At 41.5% G+C, this 19,754-nt stretch overlaps 1 long non-coding RNA gene across 1 annotated transcript; it reads right to left on the bottom strand.

Annotated features, from left to right (window-relative positions):
- Nucleotides 1–2,544: 2,544 nt before the first annotated feature.
- On the bottom strand, nucleotides 2,545–3,119 carry LOC119305612. Its single transcript, XR_005148720.1, has 2 exons — nucleotides 2,979–3,119; nucleotides 2,545–2,834 (listed from the first exon to the last, which is right to left on the bottom strand). It is a non-coding gene; the product is annotated as an uncharacterized LOC119305612 (long non-coding RNA).
- Nucleotides 3,120–19,754: the final 16,635 nt, after the last annotated feature.

A 19,754-nucleotide genomic window follows, 5' to 3' on the forward strand; every position in this document is an offset into this window, starting at 1 on the left:
CCAAACAAACCCCTCAAAGGATTATTTTCCATAGTAACAAGTGACATTAAATTTCAGCACACTATATAAATGTTTCCTTACCAAAGGCACCTCACTCCCCGGCAATGGTGCCAGAAAAGAGTCTTGATGACCCACAAGTATAGGGGATCTATCCTAGTCCTTTCGATAAGTAAGAGTGTCAAACCCAACGAGGAGCAGAAGGAAATGACAAGTCGTTTTCAGCAAGGTATTCTCTGCAAGCACTGAAATTATCGTTAACAGATAGTTTTGTGATAGGGTAAATTGTAACGGGTAACATGTAATGAAAGTAAAAAAAGTGCAGAAAGGTGGCCCAATCCTTTTTATAGCAAAGGACAAGCCTGGACGAACTATTATATGAAGCAAATCACTCCAGAGGACACATGTGAATTGTTGTCAAGTTAGTTTTCATCATGCTCATATGATTCGCGTTCGTTACTTTGATAATTTGATATGTGGGTGGACCGATACTTGGGTGCTGCCTTACTTGGACAAGCCTCCCACTTATGAATAACCACTCTCGCAAGCATCCACAACTACAAAAGAAGAATTAAGGTAAACCTAACCATAACATGAAACATATGGATCCAAATCAGCCGCTTACGAAGCAACGCACAAACTAGGGTTTAATCTTCTGTCACTCTATCAACCCATCATCTACTTATTACTTCCCAATGCCTTCCCCTAGGCCCAAATAATGGTGAAGTGTCATGTAGTCGACATTCACATAACACCACCAGAGGAAAGACAACATACATCTCATCAAAATATCAAACCAATACCAAATTCACATGATTACTTATAACAAGACTTCTCCCATGTCCTCAGGAACAAAAGTAACTAATCACAAAGAATATTAATAATCATTATCATATGAGTATTAATTATCATTAAGGATCTGAACATATGATCTTCCACCGAATAAACCAACTAGTAGCAACTACAAGGAGTAACCAACACTACTAGCAACCCACAGGTACCAATCTGAGGTTTTGGGACCAAGATCGAATACAAGAGATGAACTAGGGTTTGAGAGGAGATGGTGTTGGTGAAGATGTTGATGGATATTGACCCCTCTCGATGAGAGGATCGATGGTGATGATGATGGCAATGATTTCCCCCTCTGGAAGGGATGTTTCCCCGGCAGAACAGCTCCGCCGGAGCCCTAGATTGGTCCTGCCCAGGCTTCGCCTCGATATGGCGGCGCTTCATCCCTAAAGTTTCCTTATGGTTTTTTCTAGAGTAAAAGACACCATATAGCAGAATATGGGCACCGGAGGCCTGCCAGGGGGCCCACAAGGTCAGGGGAGCATGCCCAGGGGGTGGGGCGCGCCCTCCACCCTTGTGGCTGGCTGGTGGCCCCCCTCTGGTGCTTTCTTCGCCCAATATTTTTTGTTAATTCCAAAACTGATCTCCATGAAGTTTCGGGACTTTTGGAGTTGTGTAGATTAGATCTCTAATATTTGCTCCTTTTTCAGTCCAGAATTCCAGCTGCTAGCATTCTCCCTTTTCACATAAACCTTGTAAAATAAGAGAGAATAGCCATAAGTATTGTGATACAATATGTAATAATGGCCCATTACGCAATAAATATCAATATAAAATCATCATGCAAAATGGACCTAGCACTCTTTGAGGTTTCATTATGTTGGATTGAATATTTTGGATTTGAGAAAACTTGATGTATGTCTTGCATGTGGATATCCGTGGTGACAATTGAGTATTCTATTGAGGTACTTAATGTATATGTTTTATTATTCAACTTGCGAATTTCTATTACACTGGGCATAGGGTTGATACACGTTTTCGTCCTATGTTCTTCGATAGAAACTTTGGAGTGATTATTTGTTGTGCATTGAGGGATTGTTATATGGTCCAATTATGTTAGCACTGTTGAGATACTGCACTAGTGAAAGTATGAACCCTAGGCCTTGTTTTCAAGCATTGCAATACTGTTTGTGCTCACTTTCGTTACTTGCTACCTTGTTGTTTTTATATTTTCAGATTACAATAACCTATATCTACTATCCATACTACACTTCTATCACCATCTCTTTGCCGAACTAGTGCACCTATACAATTTACCATTGTATTGGGTGTGTTGGGGACACAAGACATTTCTTGTCTTTAATTGCAGGATTCTTTGAGAGAGACCATCTTCATCCTATGCCTCCCACTGATTGATAAACCTTAGGTCATCCAGTTGGGGGAAATTTGCTATTATCCTACAAAACTCTACACTTGGAGGCCAACAGAGTCTATAAGAATAAATTTCTGTAGTAGGAATCACTTCTCCCAATAATGGACTAGTAAAAAGGCAACATAGCAGGCCCAACTCAGCCAACTGAAGCACAACTATATTATTTGCTACTCGTTGGCCCTGGACAAGCCATCCACCTTGGTTTAGTTTTTCATTTCGTTTGCACATACATCCCAGTTTCCTCCGTTTCACGTACGGATTGGTTTCCTTTTTTTGCAAATGGACCAAATAAAAATAGCTTAGGTAAAAAACAACAAAGTAGGACAAAACCAAGAATACCACCTCCCTTTATTAATCGGGAAATAGATTTGTCTTCCACATTACATATTATTTCTTCAAACAAAAATTCAGTTTGATGGGAGTGGAGGAAGGGTAGCTAAAGGAGTGTTTGTCATCGCCACTACGTGTGCAGTATTTTTGCATTCTCTTATGCATACATCGACTGTCCAATAGCACAAAGAATTCACAAGGCAACAATAGAGGTCACGCTCTTTTATATAGGCGCACAACCCGATTGGTAAGTTGATCTTGTCCACGCCATCCATGATTATTTCACCTTTGAAAAGAAGACAAAAAATTGACCTTATATTGTATGATTTCAGATCGACTAAATAGAAGCATTATATGGCAGAAAACAAAGAAAGAATGCAATCGGGTTGCACTATAGTAGAGACATATCCCTTGCAGATCAACAACTTACATTGTATAGTAGTAGCAATGCATCCGAGAAGAAGTAGAGACAGCAGGACCGTCACACGGAAGGGAGGTGTGTACTTCTCCATCTAGTTAATATGATGTAAAGGTGGCAATTGTTTCACGACATTGACAGGAGTGTTCTAAACAAAACTGGAAGATGGTTTCCCAACCCTCATACAATCCTGGTATATATAGAGAGCCAGAGAGATATCTCTGGATCCTATACCCCTTGCAAAAAGGTAAGCAATAATTGTTGAGCAGTGCTATACACACGATAAATTCATGCATGATCTGCGCACTACAACACATCTACGCCCTTGGGTTGCCTCATTATGTAAATATTTGTGCAAATCTTGTCGTGTGTGGATCGTGCATGCACAGATTGTGTGCACATCCCTTCCAATAATTGTTATAGTAATCATGTCTAAATTGGATATGCATAAATCTTTCCATATACAGTTTGGACGTATCAGTTAAGGAGTGAGTCTGTGGTATTGATTAGTATTGTTCACAAGTTTATATGTATATGGAGGAATAGCCTCCTGTACCCATCCAGACACTATCGATCATATAAATGAGGAGAGGTAGGCGGAATAAGTACAACTCCTAAAATGGGAGTTGGTAGCCTCGCCTCCATGGTTTGTTTTGTCTGCCTTCTTTTCGTCTAATTTTTTTCGTCTCTCCTGCTACCACCCCTTCTCATTGGATTTTATCCCTTCCATTAAAAACCCAAATCTCATTAAAGGGGGAGATCTTATTTCGTACTTGCTTTGGCAGGTATTGCTTTAATTCAATCACATAAATAATCAGTAATTAAGAATTTAGAAATCACACCATATATGTGAGATCACCTTCCTAAAAGACAGATATTCCTCCATAACTTTCCAAAACAAAATATAATATTTCTCAATAGCGAATTGCTAATCCCATGCACTATGTTACTTATTATTATCATTATCTGTACTATTAATTGATAATCATAAGTTTCCTAATACAACGAGAATAACATATCTTTTTTATTACGAGCGTACCTGGGCCATAAATGAGCTATATGCAAACTAGTCGTTAACATGATTTCAATGGGCCATCCCTCTAACTTTTGACCAAGTCAAGTGGGGCAGCCTTTTTAACCCAAATGGGCCACTGTTGGGCCCTGCCACATGTCGATGTTTGATACGTCTCCAACATATCTATAATTTTTTTATTGTTCCATGCTATTATATTATCTGTTTTGGATGTTTAATGGGATTTAATATGCTCTTTTATATTATTTTTGGGACTAACCTATTAACCGAAGGCCTAGTGTCAGTTTCTGTTTTTTTGCCTATTTTAGAGTTTTGCAGAAAAGGCATACCAAACGGAGTCCAAACGGAATGAAACCTTCGCGGTGATCTTTCTTAGACTGAAAGCAATCCAGAAGGCTTGGAGTAGAAGTCTAGAACGCCATGAGGTGGCCACGAGGCAGGAGGGCGCGCCCAGGGGGTAGGCATGCCCCCACCCTCGTGGGCCCCTTGTAGCTCCACCGACGTACTTCTTTAGCCTATATATACTCTTATACACTAGAAACATAAGGGGGAGCCACGAAACCACTTTTCCACCGCCGCAACCTTCTGTACCCGTGAGATCCCATCTTGGGGCCTTTTCCGGCGATCTATCGGAGGGGGAATCGATCATCGTGGGCTTCTACATCAACACCATTGCCTCTCTGATGAAGCGTGGGTAGTTTATCACAGACCTTCGGGTCCATAGTTATTAGCTAGATGACTTCTTCTCTCTCTTTGATTCACAATACAAAGTTTTCCTCGATGTTCTTGGAGATCTATTCGATGTAATACTCTTTTGTGGTGTGTTTGCCGAGATCCGATGAATGGTGGATTTTTGAACAAGATTATCTATGAATGTTATTTGGCTCTTCTCTGAATTCTTATATGCATGATTTGATATCTTTGGAAGTCTCTTCGAATTATCGGTTTAGATTGGCCTACTAGATTGATCTTTCTTGCAATGGGAGAAGTTCTTAGCTTTGGGTTCAATCTTTCGGTGTCCTTTCACAATGACAGTAGGGGCAGCAAGGCATGTATTGTATTGTTGCCATCGAGGATAAAAATATGCGGTTTATATCATATTGCTTGAGTTTATCCCTCTACATCATGTCATCTTGCTTAATGCATTACTTCGTTCTTATGAACTTAATACTCTAGATGTATGCTGGATAGCGGTCGATGTGTGGAGTAATAGTAGTAGATGCAAAATCGATTCGGTCTACTTGACACAGACGTGGTGGCTATATTCATGATCATTGCCTTAGATATCTTCATAACTATGCGCTTTTCTATCAATTGCTCGGCAGTAATTGATACGTCTCCAATGTATCTATAATTTTTGATGTATTCATGCCATGTTTATAATATATTTACATGCTTTTGGTATGATTTGGTTAGAACTAACCCGGACTGACGCTGTTTTCAACAGAACTACCGTGGTGTTGTTTTTGTGCAGAAATAAAAGTTCTCGGAATGCGTTGAAAATCAACGGAGATTTTTTCTGGAAAATATAAAAAATACTGGAAAAAAAGGTTATCAGAGAGGAGTCCCGTGGGGCCCACGAGGGTGGAGGGCACAGCCCTGTGCCTCGTGGACACACCATGGGTCGTCATGACTTGTTCTCGACGCCAAACCCTCCTATAAATACAGAAACCCGTGAAACATAACCTAGATCGGAGATCCGCCACTGCAAGCTTCTGTAGCCACATAAAACCTCTCGGGAGCCCGTTCTGGCACCCTGCCAGAGTGGGAATCCATCACCGGTGACTTGTTGAGAGTCATCATCTCCCTCCTCCCAATCAAATATGGGGCCCAAACAATCGTCTTTTCCCGGCGATGGCGCCCCCTATGGAACTCCATCCCTCTCGACCTCATCGACACCCATGAGCTCTGCCATGGCTATCGCAAAAGCTTGGATGTGTTCTCCAAGATCCTCTATCAGGCCCTCGACTCAATGCCACACCGATCTAGCATGTAACACCTCGTATCACTTTGTGGCCTCACGCACGGTATCCCCACGGGTGTCGCCTTACCAGGCCCGGGACTGTTTGCGCCTTTTCGGACACGTATATGATAGTGTCGCTAGCATCCATATGACAAGGAGCCCGGGCTGACATGGCTAGTCATGAATCCAAGTGGCACTAACTTACAGGGACATGCATACATGACCCAGCAACGAATGTGTCGGTCATCAACGAGTGAATCCGTGCTGTAGCAACTCTGCTAGCAGGACTCCGGTAAACCGGGCTGTAGCAGGCTAACAGGACTCCGGTAGACACCGCATGACATTTCCCCGAAGGGACAGACACAGGAATGAAGAAGGACACATGCTGGCTAGCCAAAGTGTTCTGGAGCAGTAGCATGCTGAGTCTACAACTCAAGTATTTTATTCAATAGGTTCGGAGGAGCGAGATATTACAAACATGGGTCTCACGACCCAACATTCAGAGCGTACAAGTCAAAGCACAAGCGGAAGCTTAACATGTCTGAGTATAGACATCTACGAATGAAAAAGGCTGAGAAGCCTGACTGTCTACCAGATCTTGCCGAGGGCACAAGATCGTAGATGAGGTAACAAGCTAGATGTCGAAGTCTACGCGGAACTACTAGCGAGACTGAAGTCTCTCTGCAAAACATATAATAGGCAAAAGTGAGTACAAATGTACTCAGCAAGACTTACATCAGAACTGTCTACATATGCATCATTATCAACAAAGGGGATGGTGGGGTTTAACTACAGCAAGCCAGCTTTGACTTGGTGGATATCCTGAACTACGACTGCAAGTAACTCTTTTGAGGTGGCGCACACGAGTCCACATATTCACCATATCAATACACCACTATGGATCCGCTCCCGTCTCCCTACGAGATCGTCATCCATAGCACTCATGCTTATCTTGCGTATTTTAGAGTATCCACTTTCACTTGTCTATGAACTGTATAGGAAACCCAGAGGTCCTTTACCGCGGACGCGTCTATTCGAATAGATGATGTTAACACTGCAGGGGTGTACTTCTTCGCACACGCTCTCAGCACTTACCGTCGTTTACGCGACATGTACTCGGCAACCTTCAAGAGGAAGCCCAACAAGGGTGTCGGCCACGGCCTACCTAAATACTCAAGTCTCTAGTCCAGGTTTATCGCCTATTCCGGTTCCATCCACAGGGAGTCCGGCCGAAGTTTCCACATACGGCCCCAAACAATGTGTGCAGGGTTCCCGAGACACCAAACGGGTGCCCGGTACACCGTGCCACATGCCTACCGCATTACATCCCACCCCTCGGGTCAGCGCTGCCCACGGCCTCCAGCATACTACAAACACCAGAAACTACTTACAACTCCTGGACAGAGGACAAGGGTGATTAAGAAGCTGAGAGGGTCAATTAAGAATCCCAATGAGTGGTAGTAGCTGTTCGTGGATCACCAACAAAGAACTCAGTTCCTGAGGGCGGTTTCAATGAGAAAACCCACCATGTACTCCTACATGGCCTCTCACCGCTACCTTTACGAAATCTTGTTCACACACTTAGCTCACACACAGTAGGACATGTTCATCACCATTCCAATTCATCCGCAATGAACCAGACCTGACTCAACTCTAAGCAGTTGCAGGCATGACAAACAAGCATGAATGAGTAGGCACATCAGGGCTCAAACAACTCCTACTCATGCTAGTGGGTTTCATCTATTTATTGTGGCAATGACAAGTCATGCAGAGGAAAAGGGGTTCAACTACCGCAGCAAGTAACACATGAGTAGTTGTTGTCCTGATGCAGTAAAAGGGAGTAGGAGTAAGAGAGTGGGATTATATCAAAATGAACAAGGGGGTTTTGTTTGCTTGGCACTTCTGAAGATGATATAGCTCTTCATCAGTGTCATCGAACTCATCGTCGGAACATGTCTACTGAGAGAGGACAAATACCGGCAACACATAAGGAAACACAATCAATTCAATGCACAAAATGATGCATGATCATGACATGGAAACATGAGTGTGTTGGCCTAATGCAACTACAACCAGATGGGTTTGAGTTATTTTGAACCCAAGGTTCAAGTTCAAACTCAAATTATAACTCAAATTATGATGTTTTGGTATATACAGCAGGTTTAAGTTGCTTTAACATGCATGAAACCAGTGCAAATGGATAGATTGGATTTTTCTGGTCATTTTTCATATATAACTTATTTCATTTGGAGTTATAGTTGAATTTCTATGAATTTTGGAAGTTTTAGCTATTTTCAGGAATTTCCTGGATTATATTAAATCCAGAAAATGATTAACTGCGCCAGCCAAGCGTCATGCTGACCTCAGCAGGCCAACGGATTCAGTCCAGGTCAAACCTGACCAGTGGGGCCTACTGGTCAGTGACACAGTGTCAGCTACAGAGGTGGACATTTGGGACCCGGTCAAGACTGACGTGGCCAAGTCAAAGTTGATAGGCAGGGCCCACTGTGATTAGTGCTAATCTAATAGAGAAATTAAACTAATTAGTTTAGGCACTGGGGTCCACATGGTAGTGGCTCTAGGGGTGGTTAGCTGGGTCATTAGCACTAAGTAAACCAGCGCCACGTTAGGAGGTGACGCTGGCGACCATGGCGACGGCGGGACCTCGTCGGAGTTTCTCGGGGCGGCACTACAGATGGTTGTTTGCGACGGGGTTTGGCTCTACGAGGAGTTGGAGGAGTGGCGCATCCACTAGTGGTAGCGAATGGAGCTGGGGTGGCCCATAGCGGCGGCGACGGCGAGTTGGGCGCTAGGAGGAGTGGCGCATCCACTCGGATGCTCGCGTTTTTGGCGCTATGGCCCGCGTTTGAGCAAGTAGCAGGCTAGAGAGGCTCTAAGCGTCGATGTGAGTGTGATGTCTACTACACAACCTTCTTCTTGTAGACGTTGTTGGGCCTCCAAGTGCAGAGGTTTGTAGGACAGTAGCAAATTTCCCTCAAGTGGATGACCTAAGGTTTATCAATCCATGGGAGGGGTAGGATGAAGATGGTCTCTCTCAAGCAACACTGCAACCAAATAACAAAGAGTCTCTTGTGTCCCCAACACACCCAATACAATGGTAAATTGTATAGGTGCACTAGTTCGGCGAAGAGATGGTGATACAAGTGCAATATGGATGGTAGATATAGGTTTTTGTAATCTGAAATTATAAAAACAGCAAGGTAACTAATGATAAAAGTGAGCGTAAACGGTATTTCAATGGTAGGAAACAAGGCCTAGGGTTCATACTTTCACTAGTGCAAGTTCTCTCAAAAATAATAACATAATTGGATCATATAACTATCCCTCAACGTGCAACAAAGAGTCACTCCAAAGCCACTAATAGCGGAGAACAAACGAAGAGATTATGGTAGGGTACTAAACCACCTCAAAGTTATCCGTTCTGTTCTATCTATTCAAGAGTCCATAGTAAAATAACATGAAGCTATTCTTTCTGTTCAATCTATCATAGAGTTCATACTAGAATAACACCTTAAGACACAAATCAACCAAAACCCTAATGTCACCTAGATAATCCATTGTTACCTCAAGTATCCGTGGGCATGATTATAAAATATGCATCACAGAATCTCAGATTTATCTATTCAACAAACACAAAGTACTTCGAAGACTGCCCCAAAGTTTTTACCGGAGAGTCAAGATGAAATCATGTGCCAACCCCTATGCATAGGTTCATGGGCGGAACCCGCAAGTTGATCACCAAAACATACATCAAGTGGATCATGTGATATCCCATTGTCACCACAGATAAGCACGGCAATACATACATCAAGTGTTCTCAAATCCTTAACCACACATGCATGCTCCTAGGGGTATGGATTGGTAGGAAAAGAGCATCGCTCGTCCCCGACCGCCACTCATAAGGAATACAATCAATAAATAAAATTGTGCTCCAACTTCATCACAAAGAGGTTCACCATACGTGCATGCTATGGGAATCACAAACTTCAACACAAGTATTCTTTAAATTCACAATTACCCAACTAGCATGACTTTAATATCACTACCTCCATATCTCAAAACAATTATCATGTATCAAATTGATCATAGCATCCAATTCACTTCCTATGATAGTTTTTATTATACCCAACTTGGATGCCTACCATTCTAGGACCAATTTTATAACCATAGAAAATACCATGCTGTTCTAAGAGACTCTCAAAATAAGATAAGTGAAGCATGAGAGATCAACAATTTCTTCAAAATTAATCCACCCCCATGCTCTAAAAGATATAAGTGAAGCACTAGAGCAAAAATTATCTAGCTCAAAAGATATAAGTGCAGCACATAGAGTATTCTAATCAATTCCAATCGAGTGGGATTCTCACAAAATGTGTGTACAACAAGGATGATTTTGGTAAACTAAAAAGCAAAGACTAATATCATACACGATGCTCCAAGCGAAACACATATCATGTGGCGAATAAAAATATAGCTCCAAGTAAAGTTACCAATGAACGAAGACGAAACAGGGGATACCTTCCCGGGGCATCCCCAAGCTTAGGCTTTTGTCTATTCTTGAATATATTGGGGTGCCATGAGTATCCCCAATCTTAGGCTTTTGCCACTCCTTATTCCATATTCCATCAAATCTTTACCAAAAACTTGAAAACTTCACAACACAAAACTCAACAGAAAACTCGTAAGCTCCGTTAGTATAAGAAAATAAAACCACCAATTAGGTACTGTTGTGAACTCATTCTAAATTCATTGGTGTAGTATATAATGTATTCCAACTTCTCTATGGTTCATACCCTCCGATACTACTCATAGATTCATCAAAATAAGCAAACAACACCTAGAAAACAGAATCTGTCAAAAACAGAACAGTCTGTAGTAATCTGTATCAAACGTATACTTATGGAACTCTAAAAATCCTACCAAATTAGGCAGTCCTAAGAAATTTGTGTACCAATCCCAAGCAAAAAGAATCAGATCATAAGCAAGTTTTTGTGAATTACCAAAACTAATTTACTGGGTGTAAAAGTTTCTGATTTTCAGCAGGATCAACACAACTATAACCATAAGCTATCCTAAAGGTCTTACTTGGCACTTTATTGAAAAAAAAGCTATAAAACATGATTACTACAGTAGCATAATCATGTGAACACACAAAAACAGTAAAGGTAAATATTGGGTTGTCTCCCATCAAGCACTTTTCTTTAATGCCTTTCTAGCTAGGCATGATGATGGCAATCATGCTCACATAAAAGATAGGAATTGAAACATAATGGGAGCATCATGAAGCATATGACTAGCACATTTAAGTATAACCCACTTCCTATGCATAGGGATTTTGTGAGAAAACAACTTATGGGAACAATGATCAACTAGCATAGGAAGGGAAAATAAGCATAACTTCAAAAATTTCAACACATAGAGAGGAAACTTGGTATTATTGCAATATGTAAGAGCACATGTTCCTCTCTCATAATAATTTTCAGTAGCATAATGAATTAATTCAACTATATAACCAGCATCTGAAGCATTCTTTTCGTGATCTACAAGCATAGAAAATTTACTACTCTCCACATAAGCAAAATCCTTCCCATTCGGAATAGTGGGAGTATCATAAGAGACTTGAATACTATAAATTGTTTCCACATTAAAAGAGTAATGCTCAGAAAAAGGGTAATCATAATCATGACAAGTTTTATAAATATAATCATCACTAATTTTTACAGCATAAGTTTGAGTTTCATCACAATAATCATCATAAGTAGCAACTTTGTTCTCATCATAATCGATTGAAACCTCTTCCAAGATAGTGGAATCATCACTAAATAAAGTTGGCACTCTTCCAAATCCACTTTCATATTCATCACAATAAGATTCAACATCTTCCAAAATAGTGGGATCACTACTTCCTAGAGTTGTCACTCTTCCAAACCCATTTTCATCAATATAATCATCATAGGTAAGAGGCATGCTATCATCATAACAACTTTGCATATCAACACTTGGGATGCTAAAAATATCATCTTCATTAAACATAGCATCCCCAAGCTTGGGACAAACATTAATTGTAGAAAATATATTCTCAAATATGTCATCCTCATCAAAAATAGCTTCCCCAAGCTTGGGTCTTTTCATATCATAAGCATAATCACTCTCATCATTAATAGTATGGATAGCACCAATAGTATAGCAATTATCATCATTACAATAAGTAGTAGGAGTGACATCATTTGGGAGAAATACCTTTCTACCTTTGTTGCTCCTTCTTTTCTTTTTCTTATTCACATCATGTGTGGGTTCAACTCTCTTCTTTGAGCTCCTTATTGATGAGATTGGTTGAATAGAAGGCTCCTCCTCGATATTTGATTCATCATAAGAAATAATAGGAGGATAATGGGAAGTCTCTTCCCTTTCATTAGTATTCTCTTCATCTTCTATTTGTTTTATTTTGTTTAGGTAATTGGCAATATAAGGATTTTCAATGCAATTCACCGCACAATACATATAAATTTCCTCTAGATCAATATCAAGGAATTTCTCAAGGTTAAATTCTGGAATAAGCTTAGTTGCACGTTTCAATTCGTCATAACCCAAAAGCAAACTAAGTTCATTATGATGTTCTAGGGAAATCAAATCATCACAATTTTTGGACATGATACGATCCTGAAACAATTTGCATCGAAGATTTAAATGACCATGTTCATTGCAAAGTTGACAAGTATGGTGGAGATATTTTAAATTTTCAGCACTCACATTAAGCCTTTCTTGCAACCATTTAGTTTATAAATGCTTATGCTTCTTGCAATATCTATCTTGTCTATTTGGTGTGTACTTGCAAACCCAATTCACTCCACAAAAATAGACATGCTTATAAGAGATATTTTCATCATGACTAGTGCAATCATCATTAGTACAATGGATATTCAAATATTTCATACTAACAACATTGCAATCATGCTCATCATTCAAAGATTTAGTATCAAGCATTTTATAGATTTCTTCTTCTAGCACTTGAGCACAATTTTCCTTTTCATCATACTCACGAAAGATATTAAAAAATGAAGCGTATGAGACAAACTTAACTCCATTTTTTGTACTTTTCTTTTATAAACTAAACTAGTGATAAAACAAGAAAGAAAAAGATTCGGTTGCAAGATCTAAAGATATACCTTCAAGCACTCACCTCCCCAGCAACGGCGCCAGAAAAGAGCTTGATGTCTACTACACAACCTTCGTCTTGTAGACGTTGTTGGGCCTCCAAGTGCAGAGGTTTGTAGGACAATAGCAAATTTCCCTCAAGTGGATGACCTAAGGTTTATCAATCCGTGGGAGGCATAGGATGAAGATGGTCTCTGTCAAGCAACCCTGCAACCAAATAACAAAGAGTCTCTTGTGTCCCCAACACACCCAATACAATGGTAAATTGTATAGGTGCACTAGTTCGGCGAAGAGATGGTGATACAAGTGCAATATGGATGGTAGATATAGGTTTTTGTAATCTGAAATTATAAAAACAGCAAGGTAACTAATGATAAAAGTGAGCGTAAACGGTATTGCAATGGTAGGAAACAAGGCCTAGGGTTCATACTTTCACTAGTGCAAATGCTCTCAACAATAATAACATAATTGGATCATATAACTATCCCTCAACATGCAACAAGGAGTCACTCCAAAACCACTAATAGCCGAGAACAAACGAAGAGATTATGGTAGTGTACTAAACCACCTCAAAGTTATCCGTTCTGTTCTATCTATTCAAGAGTCTGTAGTAAAATAACACGAAGCTATTCTTTCCGTTCAATCTATCATAGAATTCATACTAGAATAACACCTTAAGACAAAAATCAACCAAAACCCTAATGTCACCTAGATAATCCATTGTTACCTCAAGTATCCGTGGGCATGATTATAAAATATGCATCACACAATCTCAGATTTATCTATTCAACAAACACAAAGTACTTCAAAGACTGCCCCAAAGTTTCTACCGGAGAGTCAAGATGAAATCATGTGCCAACCCCTATGCATAGGTTCATGGGCGGAACCTGCAAGTTGATCACCAAAACATACATCAAGTGGATCACGTGATATCCCATTGTCACCACAGATAAGCACGACAATACATACATCAAGTGTTCTCAAATCCTTAAAGACTCAATCCGACAAGATAACTTCAAAGGGAAAACTCAATCCATTACAAGAGAGTAGAGGGGGAGAAACATCATAAGATCCAACTATAATAGCAAAGCTCGCAATACATCAAGATCGTGCCAAATCAAGAACACGAGAGAGAGATCAAACACATAGCTACTGGTACATACCCTCAGCCCCGAGGGTGAACTACTCCCTCCTTGTCATGGAGAGCGCCGGGATGATAAATATGGCCACCGGTGATGGGTTCCCCCTCCCGCAGGGTGCCGGAATGGGCTCCCGAGAGGTTTTTTGTGGCTACAGAGGCTTGCGGCAGCGGAACTCCCGATCTATCTTCTGCTTCGATGTTTTCGAGGTGAAAGAAGACCATCGGGGGACGCTCGAGGGGCCCACGAGACAAGGGGTGCGCCCAGTAGAGGGGGGGGGGCGCCCCACCTTCATGGCCTCCTCGAAGCTTCCCTGGCTTGTGCTCCAAGTTCTCTGGATTGCTTCTGTTGCAAATATAAGTTTCCCAAAGGTTTCATTCCATTTGGACTCCGTTTGATATTCCTTTTCTTCGAAACACTGAAATAGGCAAGAAAACATCAATATGGGATGGGCCTCCGGTTATAGGTTAGTCCCAAAAATAATATAAAAGTGTAAAGTAAAGCCCATAAACATCCAAATCAGGTAATTTAATAGCAAGGAACAATAAAAAATTATAGATACGTTGGAGACGTGTCAGAGTGCAATAGACAAACGCACGGGACCAAATGGTCACCGGAACGTGGCCGGCGACGAGCTTGTGCGGCGGTGCGGTTCGGTCTTCAAGGGGGCGACGGCTATGGCGAGAAATCGAAGCGGGGAAGAGGGGGATTCGGTCCATGAGCTCACTACGGAGACGTTGGGATGGTCGGCATGCTCGGAGGAGGCCTGGAGACGACGGAACGGCGATGACGATCTAGGCGGCCCGAGGAAGGGGATTGAGCCAATGGCGGTGCTCCAGGGTGTCCGGCACCATGTGGCTCGGCGGGGAGGGAGAGGATGTCGTGTTGGAGCTTGGGGAGGCGTCGGAGGGACTCGGGGGTGGCAGCGGACAGCGACGATGGCGCTTGGGTGGCTGCGTGCAAGGGAGAGACATGGGAGGGAAAAAAGCATGGGGGAGTGGGGAGAGATGCAGGGTGGTCATGGCATCTCCTAGAAGATCGGGGAGGCCAGGCAGGCAGGGAGGAGTTGGCGCGACTCGCCTGCACGCCAGGCACGCAGCTGCTTCTCCTCCTGGCAAGAGGAAGAAGACAGTGCTGCTCCTAGAGGGTCGGGCTGGCTTTGCCCAACTAGGCTGCTACAGTGCTCGGCTGGCTGAGCTGCGAGGTAAGTCCTTCTCTCTCTTTCATTAATTCTATTTTCTATTATTCTCTAGTCTTTAGGGCTTTATTAAAAATACTTAAACAGGTCCAAAAATCATGAAACTGCACAATGCCACTGTTTGGAGTATAACCAACAGCAAATATTTTAGTTTATGATTATTTGAGCATTTAAAATATTTATTAGCATTTAAATGCTCAAATGCAAATACCATATGATTAAATTCAGAGCCCAAATATGTCCTGGAAAAATGTGCAACACCTCTGGTTATTGTTTCTAGCATTTTCCAAAAATGATGAACATTTTTGAAAGCCATTTGGATTCACTGAGAATATTTTAGTTGAACCTAGTGAATTCCTTTGATGCTAGGGTTTAGGCAACCCCCATTTCAAGTTTCTTTCAAGATTAAACATGATGCACACATGAAGCTAGCCTGGTTCATTGCCAGAAGCTAGGGATGTGACAACTCACCCCCACGAAACAAGAATCTTGTCCCGAGATTCAAGCGTAGGGTAAGATGAAGGGGGAACATAAACTAACACAATCTTGAAGTCTTGCTCCAGGAACTCCTACCAACATGACAACAAGAGAGAAAAGAAACTCTAGAAGGATCGATCTTCTCGAAGATCGTGCAACTCAGGATCAACTAATGGAATGAGACATAGAAACATCTCACGAGCTGAGACACGAAGCACACATCCAGTGGAATGGAGTGAAGCAGATGACGAAGGTTCACTAGGTAGACAACAATTTCACGCTTAAGAACGTGGTGAATGGTTGTCAACGTAGCGAGGAGTTGAGTTGCCATGATACCATAACGAGACGTCTTGGAGGAGGGTGATTCATAGAATTATTACCTTAAGTGTCAAAAAGAATTACCTTTGATATAGAGATCATTGAGACTCTTTATATCAGCCTATGGCAAATCTCAGCAATCGTTTGGCGGAGTGCGAAGGAATGGCATGCCAGACTAGAATGGCTGATGTGGATTACCTTGTTGAAGACAATGCAAGGAATGATTTTAGCTTATCATCAGAAATGGATGGAACCCATGGTAGAATGTCACATTGGCGGTGCAAGCTGGGAACGAAAAGCAAATGCTGGGAATAATTCTCGTAATTGGGGAGGAACCCCATTAGTAGAGTGAATCCACTGTTTGAAAGCGTTATAGAATAACCGAGAAAACTGAGAGCACTACGCAATTAATGCAGATGATAAAACCTAGCACTTGCACGTGCTCTCAAGAACTTGAGCATTTCCATTATCATAAAGGTTTTACCAATATCCGTGTCAAGGATCCTTGCAACACAACATACTACCATGATGAATGGTGATGGACGATGTAAATGCAAAAGGAGATAACACTTTCTCAGATTTCACCTTAGTGAACCAAGGAAACAATATCTGGATGAGCGACCAAGAAACATTTAGCACTCTGCTTCTAATGTTCTCCTTAATGTGCTAGCGCAACCCATTTATTAAAATGGTTTGGTACCTAGAACATCAAGTAAAAGGTTGGACTTTGGGAGCACAATAATCCTTAAGGATTAACTACAGAGGTAAATCCTACGAAATCATCATGGGGAGGTGGCCAACTTTCTTCAATCGAGACACTACAATAATAGGTCTTCCAGCTGGGTGTGTTGGCCACGACATCCACTTTACCGGCTATCGAGAGACCAATATTATAGTTCTTGGAAAATGCTCCAACCATCATATCTGCCTGAGATTCAGATCTAGTTGGTGTCAGGATATTGCAGACTTATCGAGTCTAGAAAGAAAAATGAAAGTTTGCAACACAAATCGATGAGACGACATTGCGAGATTCTCGGGAAATGGACCGCGGTAGTAAGCTCCAAAACATGAGTTGGTTCTGCTACAAACATGTGAACACGTTGTCCCAGACAAGCATGGCCACGTAGTAGTCTTATAATAAATCACTACCGAGTTCAGGTGGGGAACCATCATCGAGGATATCAAAGTCCTTGCATAAGGTATACTCTTAAGAAGGCAATCCTTGTCCTTGAACAAATCAATCAGTGGCTTGGTATGCTAGGGACACATATAGAATGAAGGTTGCAAGTCTCCAAACCACAGAATAATCCGCACGTATACATGACTGACTTGGGATGGTTCCAAAGAAAGCAACATTGAATTTCTCAAATTCCCGGCAGCAACTTGCATCAAATGCACATGAATTAGAGGAAGTCACTTCTTTCATTCGGACATATGCTTCATGAATGGGACACGAAGATAATGCTTATAAAGTTTCCAATACTAGCTACATGTTCAACACGAATCATGGAGAAGGTAGCAGTGTTGCTGATGGGCTCAACAACAATTTATCCAAGTTTCCATGAAGATGGAATTCCATAATTATGTGAACAAGTGATAGCATTGGTTAGACCCAAAAGATATAATGGTGTATGCTCGAGGGATCAACCACGGGTAAGACAACATTATGAACATCGTTGGTTATAATTTGATTTGACGATAGCCCACATGCAAATCAAAGGTTTGGGTAGGATAGTAGATCCAGCAATTGACCACGAGGATCAATCAATGAAGATATCATCTTTCTTCAACACACACACACACACACACAAAGATATCCCTTTGGAATGAACTGAGTCGGACAAGATTTCATCTTCCAACTCTCCAAGTTGTCGTTTATCTTAACCAACTAGCTCAGGATATCCGACACAGATTCTTGGAGAAAGGGTGGTTTACAAGATAACCAACTTGATCCCGAACTCAACATAGCGGTCAGGTGACGACCTGGTGATACTTCCGATAAGATATTCAAAAAATCACGAACCACTGGTATGTTACTAAGCTCGAGAACAATCTTGCTTCTAAGGGCAAGATGAAATGATCAAATAAGCAAGAGATTGGCATAGCCCTAACTCACTGATTGAAGGGTGCACCGAAAATAGGGAGTAGGTAGCACAATCTATCTTAGGATGATGATTCAAGAACCAGCACGCTAAGAATGAAATTATTATCCTTTAACTACCAAGCAACACGGTTGCTAGGAGTATTGATTTCAGGCATCATAGTTCACCTGTCGGCATTCTGGTTGCAATAACATGGAAAACTGAGGAATGAGCAATGATTGCAAGAAGTATCACTGCGTCAAGAATTCATACGAGATGATGCAATTCTCATGACGATCCTGAGGTGAAGAGGGTAACAGTCCAAGGTAGAACAGAACAAAAGCTGGGTTGGCATTTTGATCTGCGAGATACAACTACTTTGACCCAATCCTAGATATGGAAGAGGTATTGGAGTTTGTTTCTCCTAGTCATTCCGAATCGGATGGCTTGATGGACCACAAGAGTATTACACATCGATAACACGTGTGCACGACTACTCTTGACTATAAATTGATAGACGAGGCCAGAAAACAACTAAAGAGGGATAACTCAAAAGAACATATGATTTTCTGAGTTTTGGATGCATGGATTACCATGTCGAACGAGTTCAACATATTTCTTCCGGATAACCCATGCAGAAAAGGTAGAACTGGCAGAGTAACAGCATAGAGTCGAGAACTCGTCAAGAGCACTCTGGTTGTGATCTTTCGGTTCAACGAGGAACTTCGGCCAAAATGGTTCATGGTATTTGGAGGAAGGGAATACCGTGGACCTCGAGGACTATCGCAAAGGTTACTAATAACCTAAAGGAACTAGCAAACACTAACAACATGAAGTAGGTAGAGTGAATCTCGGGTTCAAGAGCCCAGGAATAGAATACCTACCAACTAAATGGCATCATGGGATGCTTTCGAAAATGATTGCCAGAATCATCACACTGGAACACAGAACATGGCTAGATTACTAGGTGATACTCTAGACATCTAGGGTCATAATAATAGCTCCAACATATACGTCGAGGCAATAGAGTACCTCAACTCACCATTTAGTGTGGCTAACCTGGCCAGAAAGGTCATCGAAAACAAAGGGAAAGGATTTTGCAATTGCATCAGATTATTTAGAAACCTGGGATGACTCAGACAGCATAACGACTGTAAATGCTCAAAAAGATTGGAGACATGCTACAAAAAAGGTGGCATAGCCACTCAGAAGCACAATATCAAGGTTTCGAGATCAACAGTTAACATACGGAAGTAGTAGGAACTGAACCGAGGCTTAAGTCCAACAATTCTATAAGTCTACGGATTAGTAACACGTGATCCTGATAGAGAGAAGAGAAAGCCTAGTTCCTTAACCCCGTAGGAAAGATAAGATGACTCAGATAAGAAGGCATAAGGTACCAG

The sequence above is a fragment of the Triticum dicoccoides genome, chromosome 5B (assembly GCF_002162155.2).
Source record: "Triticum dicoccoides isolate Atlit2015 ecotype Zavitan chromosome 5B, WEW_v2.0, whole genome shotgun sequence".
Lineage (NCBI taxonomy): Eukaryota > Viridiplantae > Streptophyta > Magnoliopsida > Poales > Poaceae > Triticum > Triticum dicoccoides.